At 38.8% G+C, this 16,169-nt stretch overlaps 1 protein-coding gene across 2 annotated transcripts in view; it reads right to left on the bottom strand.

Annotated features, from left to right (window-relative positions):
• The window catches only part of LOC106087471 (rap guanine nucleotide exchange factor 4), a 528,050-nt gene that overhangs the window by 162,939 nt on the left and 348,942 nt on the right, over positions 1-16,169 (bottom strand). The gene's annotated exons all lie outside the window — the stretch shown is intronic.

Here is a 16,169-nt window from a genome sequence, read left to right as displayed (position 1 = left end):
CTTATCGCCAGTGTTCATTGCTGATGATTTTTATTTTTATTGGATCAATTTCTGTAGCTCTATTATGTTCTTAGCTCCAGGAAGTTTAATTTTTTTTTATTATTCTTGCTTTTCTCTGTGGCTGAAGTCTTCACTGGCATTGAATGCAATATGGGCATCATAAAATCCTTATGATTATTTTTTATCAATAAAAATAAGTTCCGGGGGATTTTTATATGCGGTAACATATCGAAAGGATGCTTCGTATTTGAATGTGATATTGATTGTATACAAGAGAGTTATTTTTCTTAGCAACGTTTCGTTGGATAACAAACTTATCAATGTTATGCAACAACTTCTACTTATGCAACAACTACAACTCATAACTTCCTTGAATAAGAAACTTCAAAATAAAAGAAGAACATTTTTATACCCTCCACCATCGGATGGGGGTATACTAATTTCGTCATTCTGTTTGTAACTACTCGAAATATTCGCCTGAGACCCCATAAAGTATACATATTCTTGATCGTCGTCAGATCGTCTGTCCGTCCGTCCGTGTGTCTGTCGAAAGCACGCTAACCTCCGAAGGAGTAAAGCTAGCCGCTTGACATTTTGCACAGATACTTCTTATTAGTGTTGGTCGGTTGGTATTGTAAATGGGCCTATCGGTCCATGTTTTGATATAACTGCCGTAGGATGTAGTGCTTAATAACAGTTGTCTTAAATCCTTGACTGTCAAAGCGAGTGAGAAAAACATTAGAAGGAAGTCGATTCCTCATACGAACGGTTCGGGCGAAATAAGAATTCTCTCTATAATGCATTGTGCGGTCCGCTGGCCAATCAATTACAAACGGGTATGAGTTCTTGGAATGTCTAGTATCCCTGACATACATCCTTACATCAGAAATAAGAAGACTAATATCAGACGAACACACACCATAAAAGTACCGATAGAACAGCGTCAAACAACCCACATTGCGACGATGATGAAGGGAGGCAATAGAGTTGGATACCCCACTGTCCCCAATCAACGCCATCACTCTCCTCTGTACACGGTCCAGTAGCTTCAGGGATGATTTGAAGCTCCTGCCCATACATGTGAGTTCTACTCCATTTTCAGCCTTATGAAAGTGGTGTAGATGTTAAGAAGATCAGACGGAGTGAAGTAATTCTTATACCGTTAAAGGAAGCCCAAACACTTGAATGCTTCTTTCGACATTTCAAATACATGTTTAGCCCAACGGCCATCACTTTGTGTCCGTCTGCCTGTCGAAAGCACGCAAACAATCGAAAGAGTAAAGCTAGGCGCTTGAAATATTGCACAAATACTTTTTATTAGTTAGGTCGGTTGGGATTGTAAATGGGCCAAATCGGTCCATGTTTTGATATAGCTGCCATATAAACCGATTTTGGGTCTTGATTTCTTGAGCCTCCAGAGGGCGCAATTCTCGTCCGATATGACTGAAATTTTGCACGTGGTATTTTCGGTGTCACTTCCAACAACTGTGCTAAGTATGGTTCAAATCGGTACATAACCTGGTCAAGCTGCCATATAAACCGACCTGGGATCTTGAATTTTTGAGAAAGCAATTCTTATCCGATTTGGCTGAAATTTTGCATGAGGTGTATTGTTATGACTTCTAACAACTGTGCGAAGTATGGCCCAAATCGGTAAATAAGCTGATATAGTTGCCATATAAACCAATTTTGGATCTTAACTTCTTGAGCCGCTAGAGGGAGCAATTCTCATCCGATTTAGCATAATTTTGTTCAACTGCTTCTTCCATGATCTTGAGCATGCGTGTTTAATATGGTTTGAATCGATCTTTAGCTTGATACAGCTCCCATATAAACCGATCTCCCGATTTTGCATCTTGAGCCCCTACATGGTGCAATCCTTATCGGAATGGACATAAATATTACACAATGACTTCTTTTATGGTCTTCAACATTCAATTTATTCATGGTCTAAATCAGATCGGACTATAAATTGATATAGCTTCAATAGCAAACAGTTTTTATTCATTACGTTTTCGTTGCTTAAAAAGAGATACCGCACAAAGAACTCTAAAACGCAAAGAACAAATGCTATCCATGGGTATATAAGATTCAGCCCGGCCGAACTTAGCACACTCTTACTTTTAAGATCTTTGCTAACGCGTTAATCATCAGATCTTCTCAAATTTTAACCCAACAATTTCCTCATGATTCCTACAATGTGTAGGGATTTTGTTCAAAAATTCTTCATTTGAAATTTAAACAAATTTTAGTTTCGATAACTTAGCCTGCCTACCCAATGTGGTGTGTGGTATCGAAAGATCGCCTTCGTCCTGATATAGCCTGTCCTTACTTGTTTTTCGATTAAACAAAGGATTTCCATTTACCTATTGTCACAGAGTACCAATTTTGATAACAAATTTTCACAATTTGAATTGCTAGTTTGTGAGTTTCTCCACGATGAAACGGCAGAGTATATTGAACACTTTTCACTTTCACAACGAGTACTGCAACACCGAATTAAATGGAATCAGAAAGATATACTGAGTCGTTCCCTATACTTATCAATGGATACATCTCTATACCTTCTGGGTGTTACAAACAAATTTACAAAGTTTTAATACCTTGAACCATAGAAGTGATGTAGGATACAAATATAAATTTCATCATGAGTACTGTTGTAGCCTTAAAACGTTCTAATAACACCTTGTTATTGCACAAGGACAATACAAATCCATGTATATTTCGTTGAATGTATTGCTTCGCCTGCAGTCATATGAACATATTGATTTAGTTTTCTTCGATATTACAATCAATAGAACTCTGTCGTATCATTTATTCTGCAATAAATTCAAAGAATAGCATAAAAAAACCTTCATTTGCTCGGCCATTATTTATGCATAAATGTAGATTAATGGCAGCAAATTCTTGGTCATTTGTCCAAGTTGTCCTTACAGAAGCTATTAAATATTCAGCTACAAGGGTATTGAATAAATGTGTTTGGAAAGCACATTGGAGGCCACAGTAGCGCAGAGGTTAGAATGTCCGCCTATGACGCTGAAGGCCTGGGTTCGAATTCTGGTGAGAACATCAGCGGTGGTTATCTTCACCTGTTGAACTTTCCATTGAGGAACATGGCAAACTTCTCACTTGTCCATAAGCATTGTCCGATTTAAGTTTAAGCTCTATGATAAGGGAGTTCGTTTTTATAGCCAGGATTCGAACACCGGCGTTCAGCGTCATAGGAAAACATGCCAATCTTCATGATATTGTGGCCCCGTTCCAATACAAATCAGTGTTTCAAAATTCAACGAAATTGGATAATAATTATAGGCCCAAGGCACCTATTGGTACGATCGGTGAACATGGCAGCTATATTTAAATATCAAACGATCTGGATCATATACGTTGACGATATCAAAGAACCTAGAACAATTCGCCTTCAAAATTTCGTGAAATCTCCTTTTATTCGGCTGTATGTCGAAGTGACAAATAGAACTCACTGCTACTATAAAAGGTTAATGAATACGCCTTTGATGGACCCAAGACTCTAAATCGAGAGATTGGATGTATATGAAAGCTCAGGGACGGGGGGCCCAACCAACATTTTTATACCCACCACCGAGGGGGTATATTCATTTTGTCATTCCGTTTGCAACACATCGAAATATCCATTTCCGACCTATAAAGTATATATATTCTTGATCAGAGTAAAAATCGAAGACGATCTAAACATGTCCGGCCGTCTATCTGTTGAAATCACGCTGCAGTCTTAAAAAATAGAGATATTAAGCTGAAACATTGCACAGATTCATTTTTTGTCCATAAACAGATTAAGTTCGAAGATGGCCTATATCGGACTATGTCTTGATATAGCTCCCATATAGACCGATCGGCCGATTTAGGGTCTTAGGCCCATAAATGCCACACTTATTTCCCGATTTTGCTGAAATTTGACACAGTCACTTATGTTAGGCTTTTCGACATTCAGGTTATATATGGTTCAGATCGGTTTACTTTTAGATATAGCTAATAAAAAACCAATATTTTGTTATACACAATTGAACAATAACTTGTTAATTCGACAATTATATTTTTTCAAGTGTATTACAACATCCCATGTTTGTGGCTACGCCAATTTTTTGTGCCTATCGGTTGTAAAAATAACATGACTAATTTCGACCATTTCTTTCACGGTTGTAAACAATATTTTTGCCATTTATTTGTCTTTAGGGAATAGGAGCCTCAACTCAATTGTTACAGAAAGCATATGCTCGCGCTGTTGTGCCAACTCTGTCTCTTCCATCCCGTACTCTTGTTGGCTATTAAAACTGAAATTTTAATTTCATTTTAAAACCCCAGTAAATATATTTGGGAATGGCAATGCATTTTTTATGTACAATGTACAGGTAAGCAAGGAAACACTTCTCACGGGCATTTGAAATGTTTTAATGCCAGCACTTGGAGTACGCTATAGAAATAAAGGTGAGCTTATTAGTTCGAGCATGAGTTAGTTAACCTAAAACAATTAAGGTAAGGCATAGGAAAGTCGATACGGTCAGTATAATACCCTACTCCTACCTTATAAAAGTAAATTAAGCGTTATTACTATATGGGCGCTATATCTATCTGATGAACTACGGCATTGGTGAACAGATGATAAAACTTACCTGTCCGTACTAAATTTCTGCCGAACGCGTGCAAATTTGTAATTACTGCGGCTTGAAACGAGTAAATCGGTCCGCATATGTATATTAAGAAGCTACATCTCTTTCTGAACCGATTTTGATCAAATTCACTAGAAATGTCAAAACCAATCAAAAACAATTAAAAGCGTGAAAAGTTCGTATACAAACTAAATTTGAATGAAAGGCAAAAAACCAGCAAAACTAAAGCTTCGAGGAACCAAATAAGGATAATCGAGAGACCGGTTCATATGGGAGTTATATCAGATTATATACCGATTTGGACCGTACTTGGCACATTTGTTGAAATTTTGTGGCTTCCAGGGGCCCAAGATCCAATCGGGAGTTCGGTTTATATGGGAGCTACATCTAAAATGTGAACCGATGTGTCCATTTGCAATCCCCAACGACCTACATCAATATAAAGTATCTGTGCAAAATTTCAAGCGGCTAGCTTTACGCGTTCGACCCCTATCGCGATTTCGACAGGCGGGCGGACGGACGGACATAGCTAGATCGATTCAAAATGTTGAGACGATCCAGAATATACATAATTTAGGGGTCGAAGATCATTTTTTCCAGGTGTTACAAACGGAATGACTAGGTTAGTAAAAAAAGAAAAAAAAAACGTGTTAAGTTTGGTCTTGCCCAAGTTTGGATACCCACCACCTTGTATAAATGAATCATTCTCTTTTATAGCAACTCCGCTACCATATCCACATTAATATGCAAATGAGGGCTGGGATGGATCATATTTTATTCAGGTCCTGAGAACTCCTATACAAGTCAAAGTTTCAGCAAAGTCGGACAAAAAATCCGCTTTTTATGGGATTAAGACTCTATATTGGAAGATCGGCCTATATGACAGCAATCTTCCCCTTATATATAAAAAATGAATTTGTGTTTGTTTGTCGGTTTGTTTGTGTGTTCCTTATAGACTCAAAAACGGCTAAAACGAGTTTCTTGAAATTTTCACAGATGGAGCATAATGATCCCGTGGTGATATCTGAAGGAGGGCGGACCCTCCCCCCTCCCTAATTTTCAGAAACCCCAGATCTCTGTGATAGGTGGTGCCATTTAAGGGAAATTTTGTTTGCTCTCTTATAGTAACCTTAAAATAAAAATTTGGTATCCAAATTTCTGATGGGGTACCTAGGGGGGCAGCCCCACCCCAAAACCTATCAAATATATATATAGACAATCATGACAATGTGGGACTCAAATAAAAGGTGTTTAAGAGTAGAAAACGTATCTGATTTCCAATTGTCAGACTAAGTGTTTGGGGGACCACCCCAACCCCCGAAACACCCCTAAATCGGACATATTTACCGACCATGACAATATGGGACTCAAATGAGAGGTATTTGCGAGTAGAATACGAATTTGGGATCCAAACGTGGGTCCAAGTTTCCTCCGCAAAACACTCCCCAAACAGGACTTTTTTACTGATCACGGCAATATGGGACTCAAATAAAAGTTATTTAAGTGTAGAATACGAATTTGATATTCAAATGTGGGAGCCTTTCCAAAAACAACCCCCAAAGTGGACAAATTTGCGACCATAGCAAAATGGGGCTCAAATGAAAGGTCTTTAAGAGTAAAGGAAGAATCTGATATCAATATTATGGAAAAAGTGTGTATGGGGCCACCCCACCCCCATAACTATACCCATATAGGACGTATTCGCTGACCACTCCAATATGGGGCTGTAATAAGAAGTATTTTAGAGTAGAACACGAATCTGATATATATTTTCAAGGCCAAGTCACTGAACGGCCGCCCCATCCCTCAAAACATCCCCGAAACCGATCATGTTTGCTGACTACGGAAATATGGGGCTCAAATGAAAGGTATTTGGGAGTAGACCACGAATCTGATATCAACATTCGGGACCAACTGCCTAGGGGATGTCCCATCCCGATAACAATGCTCAAATAGGACGTATTAGCTTACCATGACAATTTTGGGTCTTAAAGGTAGTGGATCTCGACATTGATTATTTTTTGGGCCCATACCCTAAACCGGATATATTTGCAGACTTTTACAATAATGCGTTCAAACCTAATTATGGTTCGATTTGGCCCATTCAAAAACTTAACCTGCGTATAGAGTACGAGTCTGTGCAAAATTTTAACTCAATATCTCTCTCTCTTATGATTAGAAAACGAATTTTATATCCAATTTTGAGGCCAATGGCCAATATGTGGTTCAAATAAATGATACTTGTGAGTAAAGCACGATGCTGATATATTTTCAGTGCTAAGTGTTTGGGGGACCACCCCACTCCCCAAAACACCCCTAAACCGGGCATATTTACCAACCACGTCAATGTGGGGCTTAAATGAAAGGTATTGAGGTTCTACCCCTTCCCTAAAACACCGCACAAACAACAATTATTTACTGACCATCGCAATATGAGGCTCAAATAAAGGTATTTGGGAGGAAAAAATTAATCCCTTTCCCAAAACACCCGCCAAAGAGTACACATTTTGGGACCAAATGGTTGAGGACGCCTCATCCCATATGGTCCCCTTAAACCAATATGGCAATATGGGATTTAAATAATTGGAATTTGAGAAAAGAGATGTTGATATTTTTTCAGGGCCAAAAGTCTAAGGGACCACCTCAGGCCCGAAAGCACCCCTGAATCGAACATCATAACAATATCGAGCTGAAATAAAGACATTTAATAATGGAGTAAAGCTTACACCCAAACGGTAATGACCCTAAACCCTCCGAGCGAATTCATAGACCAGTAAAGATCATATGGGATTCAGATAAAGGCATTTATATTGTTATGCTTTTGCGATATACATTTAATATTTTCGTAGCATGGTATTTCACTAAAAGCTCTTTAATTAGTCGAAAATAAATATGCAAAAATTTAACTCAATTTTTAAAGATTGTAGAGTGATTACAACTGACGGACATGCACACGTACATCGTTTAATCGTCTTAGAATTTCAGGATAATCCGAAATATATATGCTTTGTAGGGTCGGAAATGGATACTTATCGTGTTGTAAACGGAATGACTAAATAAATACATGCCCTTTCCTATGGTGTTGGGTATAAAATATGGTATGTGCCGATTTTCGTGAGGATCGGTTAAAAATTGGACACTTTATTGAGGCCTTATTCAAAATCAGGAGAACGTATATATGTGCGTTGTATTTAAATGTGAACCGATTTCGACCAACGTTCAAATAAGATATAATAGGAGCTAAACTAGGTTGCCCAAAAAGTAATTGCGTATTTTTCATATAGTCGGCGTTGACAAACTTTTTCAACGGCTTGTGACTCTGTAATTCCATTCTTTCTTCTGTCAGTTATCAGCTGTTACTTTTAGCTTGCTTTAGAAAAAAAGTGCGCGAAGTTTTGTTTAAATTTGTTTGTTTGGCGTCAATTTTAATATGAGTACCACATGTATTGAAAGAAATATATTTAACAAACCGAATCAACGCTTGTGATATGCACCTTAAATGCAATGAATTCGATCCGCTTTTAAAACGAATCATAACTGGAGAAGAAAATTGGATTGTTTACAACAACGCTAGTCGAAAACGATCATGATCCAAGCATGGTGAACCAGCTCAAACCACTTCAAAGGCTGTTATCCACCAAAAGAAGGTTATGCTGTCTGTTTGGTGGGATTGGAAGGGTGTGGTATATTTTGAGGTGCTTCCAAGGAACCAAACGATTAATTCGGATGTTTACTGTCAACAATTGGACAAATTGAATACAGCCATCAAGGAGAAGCGACCAGAATTGTTCAATCGTAAAGGTGTCATATTCCACCAGGACAACGCTAGACCGCACACATCTTTGGTCACTCGCCAAAAACTGAGTGAGCTTGGCAGGGAAATTTTGATGCATCCACCATATAGCCCTGACCTTGCACCATCAGACTACCATTTATTTCGATCTTTGCAGAACTCCTTAAATGGTAAAACTTTCGGCAATGATGAGGCTATAAAATCGCACTTGGTTCAGTTTTTTGCAGATAAAGGCCAGAAGTTCTATGAGCGTGGAATACTAAATTTGCCAGGAAGATGGCAAAAGGTTATCGAACAAAATGGACATTATATATTTGATTAAAGTTCATTTTAAGTTTTATTAAAAATGCATTAACTTTCTTTTAAAAAATTCGCAATTACTTTTTGGGCTACCCTATAGAACATAGACATTGTATAAAATTTTTAGAATATATGTCTATAACTACGCTTGCAAAGGCCTTAGAAATTAAAATTTGGCGATACATACATATGGGAGGTATATGTAAATCTCACCAAAAATCCTTTTGAAGTTTGGTTAACAAAACACCTCTTCATGGGTGTTTTGGGGAGTGGGTGTTCCCCCAAACCCTGAAAATATATCAGCATCGTTCTATACTCTCAAATATCATTTATTTGAGACCATATTGACATTGGCCTCAAAATTGGATATTAAGTTGGTTTTCTAATCTCAAATACCATTCGTTTAATCCCTTATTGCAAAAGTCAGCAAATATGTCCGGTATCGAAATTCGCTCCCTTTAAGACCCAGTTTGTCATGGTGAGAAAATACATCCCATTTGGGGGTTATGGGACGTCCCATATGCAGTCAGTCCCGAATTTTGATATCAGATTCGTGGTCTACTCCCAAATACCTTTCAATTAGAGCCCCATATTTCCATAGTCGCAAACATGACCGGTTTGGGAAGTGTTTTGGGGTATGGGCCGCCCCATTTTCACTGATTTGGCCCTGAAAATATATATCAGATTCGTGTTCTACTCTAAAATACCTCTTATTACAGCTCCATATTGGAATGGTCAGTAAATACGTCCTATGTGTGGTGTAAAGGAGGTGGGGTGGCCCCATAGACATTGCTATGGTCGTAAATTTGTCCCCTTTTGGGGGAGTTCTTGGGAGGGCCAGAAACTTGGTCCCACATTTGAATATCAGATTCGTTTTCTACTCGCAAATACCTTTCATTTGAGTCCCATATTGCCATGGTGGGTAATTATGTCCGATTTAAGGGTGTTTCGGGGTGGTCCCCCTAACACTTGGTCCGACAATTGGATATCAGATACGTTTTCTTATCCTAAATACCTTTCATTTGAGTCCGATATTGTCGTGATTGGTGTAAATATGTATTTGGTTGGGTTCGCTTAAATCGTCCAACCCATCACCGGGATCTGGCGTTTTTGAAAATATGGGCAAGGGGGAGGGTCCGCCCCCCCCCCCATCAGCCATTTTTGAGTCTACTAGGAAAACACAAACAAAGCGACAAACAAACACAAAATGATTTTTATACCATACACCACTACTGTGGTAAAGGATATTATAATTTAGTGAATTAGTTTGTAACACCCAAAAGGAAGAGAGATAGACCCATTGATAAGTATACCGATCAACTCAGAATCACTTTCTGATTCGATATAGCTATGTCTGTCTGTTTGTCTGTCTGTCTGTCTGCCTGTCTGTCTGTCCGTCCGTCTGTCTGGCCATGTTAATTTGTACAAAGTACAGATAGCAGTTTTCATCCGATCGCCTTCAAATTTGCTACAGGCATGTTTTTCGGCCTAGAGACGAAGCCTATCAGGATATAGCTCGCATATATATGTTGGTCCGATTTGCAGTAATAATGCAATAAAATGGTCATTTGTTAACCGATTCTCTCCAAATTTGGCAGGAAGGATTTTTTCGACATTACTGGTGAATTTCATGGAAATCGGTTCAGATTTAAATATAGCTCTCATAAGTATATATCGCCCGATTTTCACTCCTAGAGCCACTGCAAGCACATTTAATCAACAATCTTGCCATATTTAAATATAGCTCCCATAGCTTCGTACGATTTTCAGTAATAATGCAATAAAATGGTAATTTTTTAACCGATTTTCTCGAAACTTGGCAATAGGGATTTTCTCTTGACTCCCAATATTACTGGTGAATTTCTTGGAAATCGGATCCGATTAAGATATAGCTCGATATATATATAATATATCGCCTGATTTTAACTTCTAGAGTCACAGAAAGCGCTTTTAGTGACCATCATGCCAACATTTTGCATAACGCCTTCCTGGACGACTACTACATTATCAGAGAAGTTTTTCTCGAAATCGATTCAGAAGTAGATGTAGCTCTCATTTATATGTTCGCCAGATTTTGGGTAATTTGCCATAATGTAGTCATATGTCAACCGCAGTTTTTACAGTTTGAACATATTTGCTCGCCGAGGTCCATCAAAATTGGTTCAGAATTGGATATAGGTCCCACATTGTATTTATAGGGAAGGTGTAGGGTATTATACAGTCGGTACCGCCCGACTTTTGCCCTTCCTTACTGGTTATATATAAGAATATTATATTATTCTCAATCCCTTATTAATAATGTATATCCTTAACTAACACTTTGTATCAAAAGTAAGGAGATTAATGGTTTATTTGCCATCTACTTTTACCACAGTAGAGTACAAAAGTCTCGTCTAGACCGATTTCAGCCTTAGTGCTGCCATTGCTTTCTTTTTGTAATTTTATCATTACATTGAAATTTGTTAAAATTTTATGAGCTTTGGCATTTAAGTGGGTTATATTTTCCAGTTAATAGATTTAACCAAAGCCCTCCGACAAACAAAGATGCCGCCAAATACCCGAATTTAATGATTTGTAGTGAAGTCTACAATGCGAATTGACCATCAGATTGTTTAGCGTGTAATTGTGCCATAAAAACAAAGACAAATACATCAACACACCAAAGAAAGAAAAAAAACTGAAATGATTTCTTGAGGTCTTGGGAATTGTTGACCACCGAGACTTGTGGTCTTACGTTATGATCGTTAACAAGCGTTGAATCTGATATCTTATCGTCGTTGGCATTTACAGGGAAAAAAGTAAGCAAACATAAAATTAAATTAAATTGAATTAAATTAAAACAATTTACGCATTAGCTCTGTTGGATGGAGGACCGTCTCTCACTCTCCCGGTTTACCTATCCCACAGTTAGTACGACCAACATTTCCTTGAGCACATGAAGTGCTATGATTTATTTACATCGCCGTTGTGGAACAGAATTAGGTCAACAGTTTGAGTTTACTTGAGTTGTTGGCTAAATGAAAGAACTGACAGAGACATTGTGTGTTAACCAGCTTGCCAACAAAAAACGTCTATCTTAGTGTTGTTAAAGAAGTAAAATATTTATATTGTTTGAAAACAATGGAGATTAGCTGTTCCCCCCTCTGTCAATTTTAAAAGTTTAAATCATTTAACAGTTCAATGAACGCCAATGAATTGGTCTGGCATTACATTTTATAAAGATTTTCAACGAGTTTTTCTTTGGGGTTAAGAAATCCATTGAAAAAAGTTAACATAAAATGTTAGCAAAAAGTTTTTATAGTACGAAATATACTTAAAGTACCTATTTTGCATGTGCAGTTTGCCAAGAAATAGCTTACAAACAGATTTATAATGAATTGACATTAGACATCTTAAACTTTTCTATCAAAGCATTTCTTTGTCAACATTAATTCCAGATAAAAAAACGCTTTCCTGTTCCTTCTTTTAAAATATGTAGAAAAAAAAAATTGTTTAGCACTACTCATAAACTTTTACTAAGTATTCTCAGTGTCATCTGAGATTCTGATGAAGACTTTCAGATGGGTCGTATTACATTCCACATCAAATTTCGTGCACATCGGTTGAAAATTGTGGTCACTACATCCTTATATTTGTAAATCAGGATGTATGTATATATGGGAGCTATATTTAAATCTGAACCGGTCTTTACCAAACATTCTCTTAAGCTAAAAAAATAATAGGTGGAAAATTTGATGATAATTGGATAAGAAATGCGACCTCCACCATGATTGCAAAACAAAGGACAGACGGACAAACGATGCGGAAACAAGTGAAAAGAAATTAAGTTCGGTCGGGCCGAACTTTGGGTACCCACCACCTCGGGTATATAGGTAAACCCCCTTTCGTCACAAATCGGTGAAAATTAGATAACCTATTCACCCAAATTCGGCACGGACATTGAGTGGTCTAATTAATATAAGTCACTGTTGAATTTTGTATTTCGAATTTCAAAAAAATCAGGTAATAAATAAAGCTTTCATGAGCTTAAGACCCTTAATTGGCACATCGGTCTATATGACAGCTATATCTCAATACAGTCCTATTTTTTCCGTATTTGGGTCGGATGGCGGGTGGCCTAAAACTACTCACTGTTTCAAATTTCAGCGAAATCGGATGAAAAATAAAGCATTTATGGGTATTAGGCCCTTTATCGGTAAATCGGTCTATATAGCAGCTATATCCAAATATGGTCCGATTGGGACCATTCAAAAACTTAACCCGAGTGCATCAAAAAGACGTATTTGTGCCAAATTTCAGCTCAATATCTCAATTTTTGAAGGCTGTAGAGTGATTACAACAGACGGACGGACAGACACATTGACATCGTTAAATCGTCTCAAAATTTTATGACGATCCGAAATATATATACTTTGTAGGATTCGAAATTGATATTTCGATGTGATGCACACGGAATGACTAAATGAATATACCACCTATCCTACGGTGGTGTGTATAAAAAAGAAAGACGGACATAGCCATGATTCCTTCAGCTGTTTTGCTTGGGCGTAGAAGATAAAAAAATCACGATAGCGGTCGAACGCGTATAGCCAACCGGTTGAAATTTTGCACAGCTAATTAATATTAATGTAGGTCATCGGGGATTGCGATTGGACTTCCAGTGGCTCAGGAAGCCGCAATTTTTGTCCGATTTGGCTAAAAATTTACACATATTGCTATGCTATGACTTTCAACAACTGCGCCAGGTATGGTCTAAATAGTTCTATAACCTGATATAGCTCCCATATAAACCGGTCGTCGTTGTTCGGTTCCTAGAAGCTTTTAATTTTGCTGGTTTGACAGAAGTTTGGTATGTACAATAAAATTATGCCCTTCAACTAAATTTATTTTGTATAAATTTTTAGCAGAATCCATTGTGGTGGGTTCCCAAGATTCGGCCCGCCCGAACTTGGTACACTTTTACTTGTTATACCTACCCCCGAATGATGGCACCGCTTTTTGCTTAAATACTATGTGCCTGTGATACTCGATATGACAATACGGTTTATTGGCGCCTTTAAGTAACCAATATACATAATGCTTCCGCGGTGATCGGTTCGTGGACCGTAATGAGCTTGTTCACCTATAGAGCTGGACGAAGTGTGGGACAGGGCAAAACCAGATTTTCCATTGGGTTTTTTAATAGGTGCGCGACCATTTTTTTTTTAAATAAAACCGAACCGGTTGTTGATATCAATAAAATTCTTCATTTCTGTGAAAGTAGTTTCGATGCCATTATGTATGAAACTCGATTTTTTTTTGCATGGCCACCATGGGCAACCTGGCTGAAGTCCAGACCCTGAGGTTAATTTTTGTCGGTTTAAACATAAATCGGCCAATACTGCTGTAATTTCGCTTTCGATATTCGTAAGAAGTTCATCAATCGTCGCTGGCTATAGACTTGATATCGACCCACAGCAAATAATCTAACGGCGTCAAATCGCACGACCAAGGCGGCCAATTGACTGAACCATTTTATAAGATAACACGTTCTTCAAACTTGTTTTCAAATTAATTGATTGTGACATTCGCTGTATAGCTTGTGGAACCGTTCTGTTGAAACCACATGTCCTCCAAGTCCATATCTTCCAATTGGGGCCAAAAATATTCTGTTATCATTGAACGGTAGCGATTCCTATTCACAATTACATGCCGGTCTTGATAATCACTTAAGAAGTACGGTCCAATGACGCCGCTGGCCCATAAGCCGCACCAAACCGTAATGGTTTCGGAATGCAATGATGACTCATGGAGTACGTGTGGATTGATGTCTGACCAATAACGCTTAGTTTGCTAATTGACGAAGTCATTCAGCCAGAAATGAGCCTCATCGCTGAAAATGATAATTATCTAACAACGTCAAATCGCACGACCGAGACGGCCAATCGACAGAACCTTTTCATAAGATAACACGTTCTTCAAACTTGTTTTATTTTTATTGTGAAATTGGTGGTGTGACTTGTAGAGCAGTCCTTTTGAAACCACATGTCCTCCAAGTTCATATCTTCATAACGTTAGCAATTCGCATTCACAGTAAAGTGCGTGACTTAATCATCACGGAAGAAGTACGGCCCAATGAAGCCACCGGTCCATAAACCCCACCAAAACGTAATTTATTCAATGATGGCTCATGGAGTACGTGTGGATTGCTGTCTGACCAATAACGCATATTTTGCTTATTGACGAAGCCATTCGGCCAAAAATTAGCCTCGTAGCTGAAGATGATATTTCGATGAAAACGTTGACGCCAGTGACTTCGAATTTCGGTAGTAAATTTAAATAACTTCGAACCGTTGTTGGCTCGTATATCTTTCCATTATTAAATGGCAAAACTTACTGAAGAGAAATATCAAAAGGGAGGCACAAATATGCCGTCATTTGCTGTCCCTATCGGTCTACTCTTGTAGCGTCCCTGTTCAAAAACCCTATATTATTGAAAGGACTATCAATGTCAAGAAATATCACTTTCAAATAAAATTTTAAATTTTTGCCCACATATGTCGAGTTTTACGCAGATACCTGCCATCACGGCCCAAACCTGCGAGGCCCAAGGGCCAAGGGTGAATACAATGCGTTTACAAACGCCCCCACATGTGGTAACCCACACATGAGTACCAATTTGATTCCACGTATTTGGACGTGTTCACCTCCTTGGTTAGGAGCAGAGCACTACCAAAAACGCCTTCCGATCTATGGGTCACGGCACCCGGTTGAAAACGCAACTCCACGCCGAGCTTATGCTCGCGATTTGGGTACAAACGCGTTGCTCCCCAATGGGGCCTCACCATTGTCAGACTGGAACCAAAGTTCCAGGGGCTCCTGACACCCGTGGTACCAGATTAAAGTCTCCGGTCAGACTTCGTAGCCTTAAAAGACTACTACCAGTTGAACCCCAAACAGTTCCGGACTGGTCACCTGAATGGGAAAAATCGCCCTAAGCCGACCTCAAGCCAGCATACAAAAGTATGCAACAAACATACAACCGGACGATATACACAAAACACAAACAGGACACGGCAGCCCACGGGCTACGCCACATAAATCAGCATCAACATGGGACTTTACAATCAACGCGTCCACCCTCACGGGTGACCGATCACAACCACAACAGCTAAGGGAACCAACAATGGGCAAACACCGCTGCATCAACATGGGCAAGGCAGGTGCCAGGCCATGTCATGCGCAGCACCAAATCACACAGTCGCGCCAGTACAGCAACACCACGTTATGGATAACTAGCGTATATTCAAGCCAAGTCCAGTCCGCCTCCTAAGAAATAACACATTGTCACGGTTTTGTCCTCCGCGACGTCAACACCAACACGATCGCTCCATTCGCGCACAATGTCCATGGCAAGCTCACCGCGAGTTTCCAGAGCAAGTCTGGAATCT

Source organism: Stomoxys calcitrans, chromosome 5 (genome assembly GCF_963082655.1).
Source record: "Stomoxys calcitrans chromosome 5, idStoCalc2.1, whole genome shotgun sequence".
Taxonomy (NCBI): domain Eukaryota; kingdom Metazoa; phylum Arthropoda; class Insecta; order Diptera; family Muscidae; genus Stomoxys; species Stomoxys calcitrans.
Note: the sequence above shows the minus strand (reverse complement) of the source record. Positions and strands in the feature narration are given on the sequence as shown.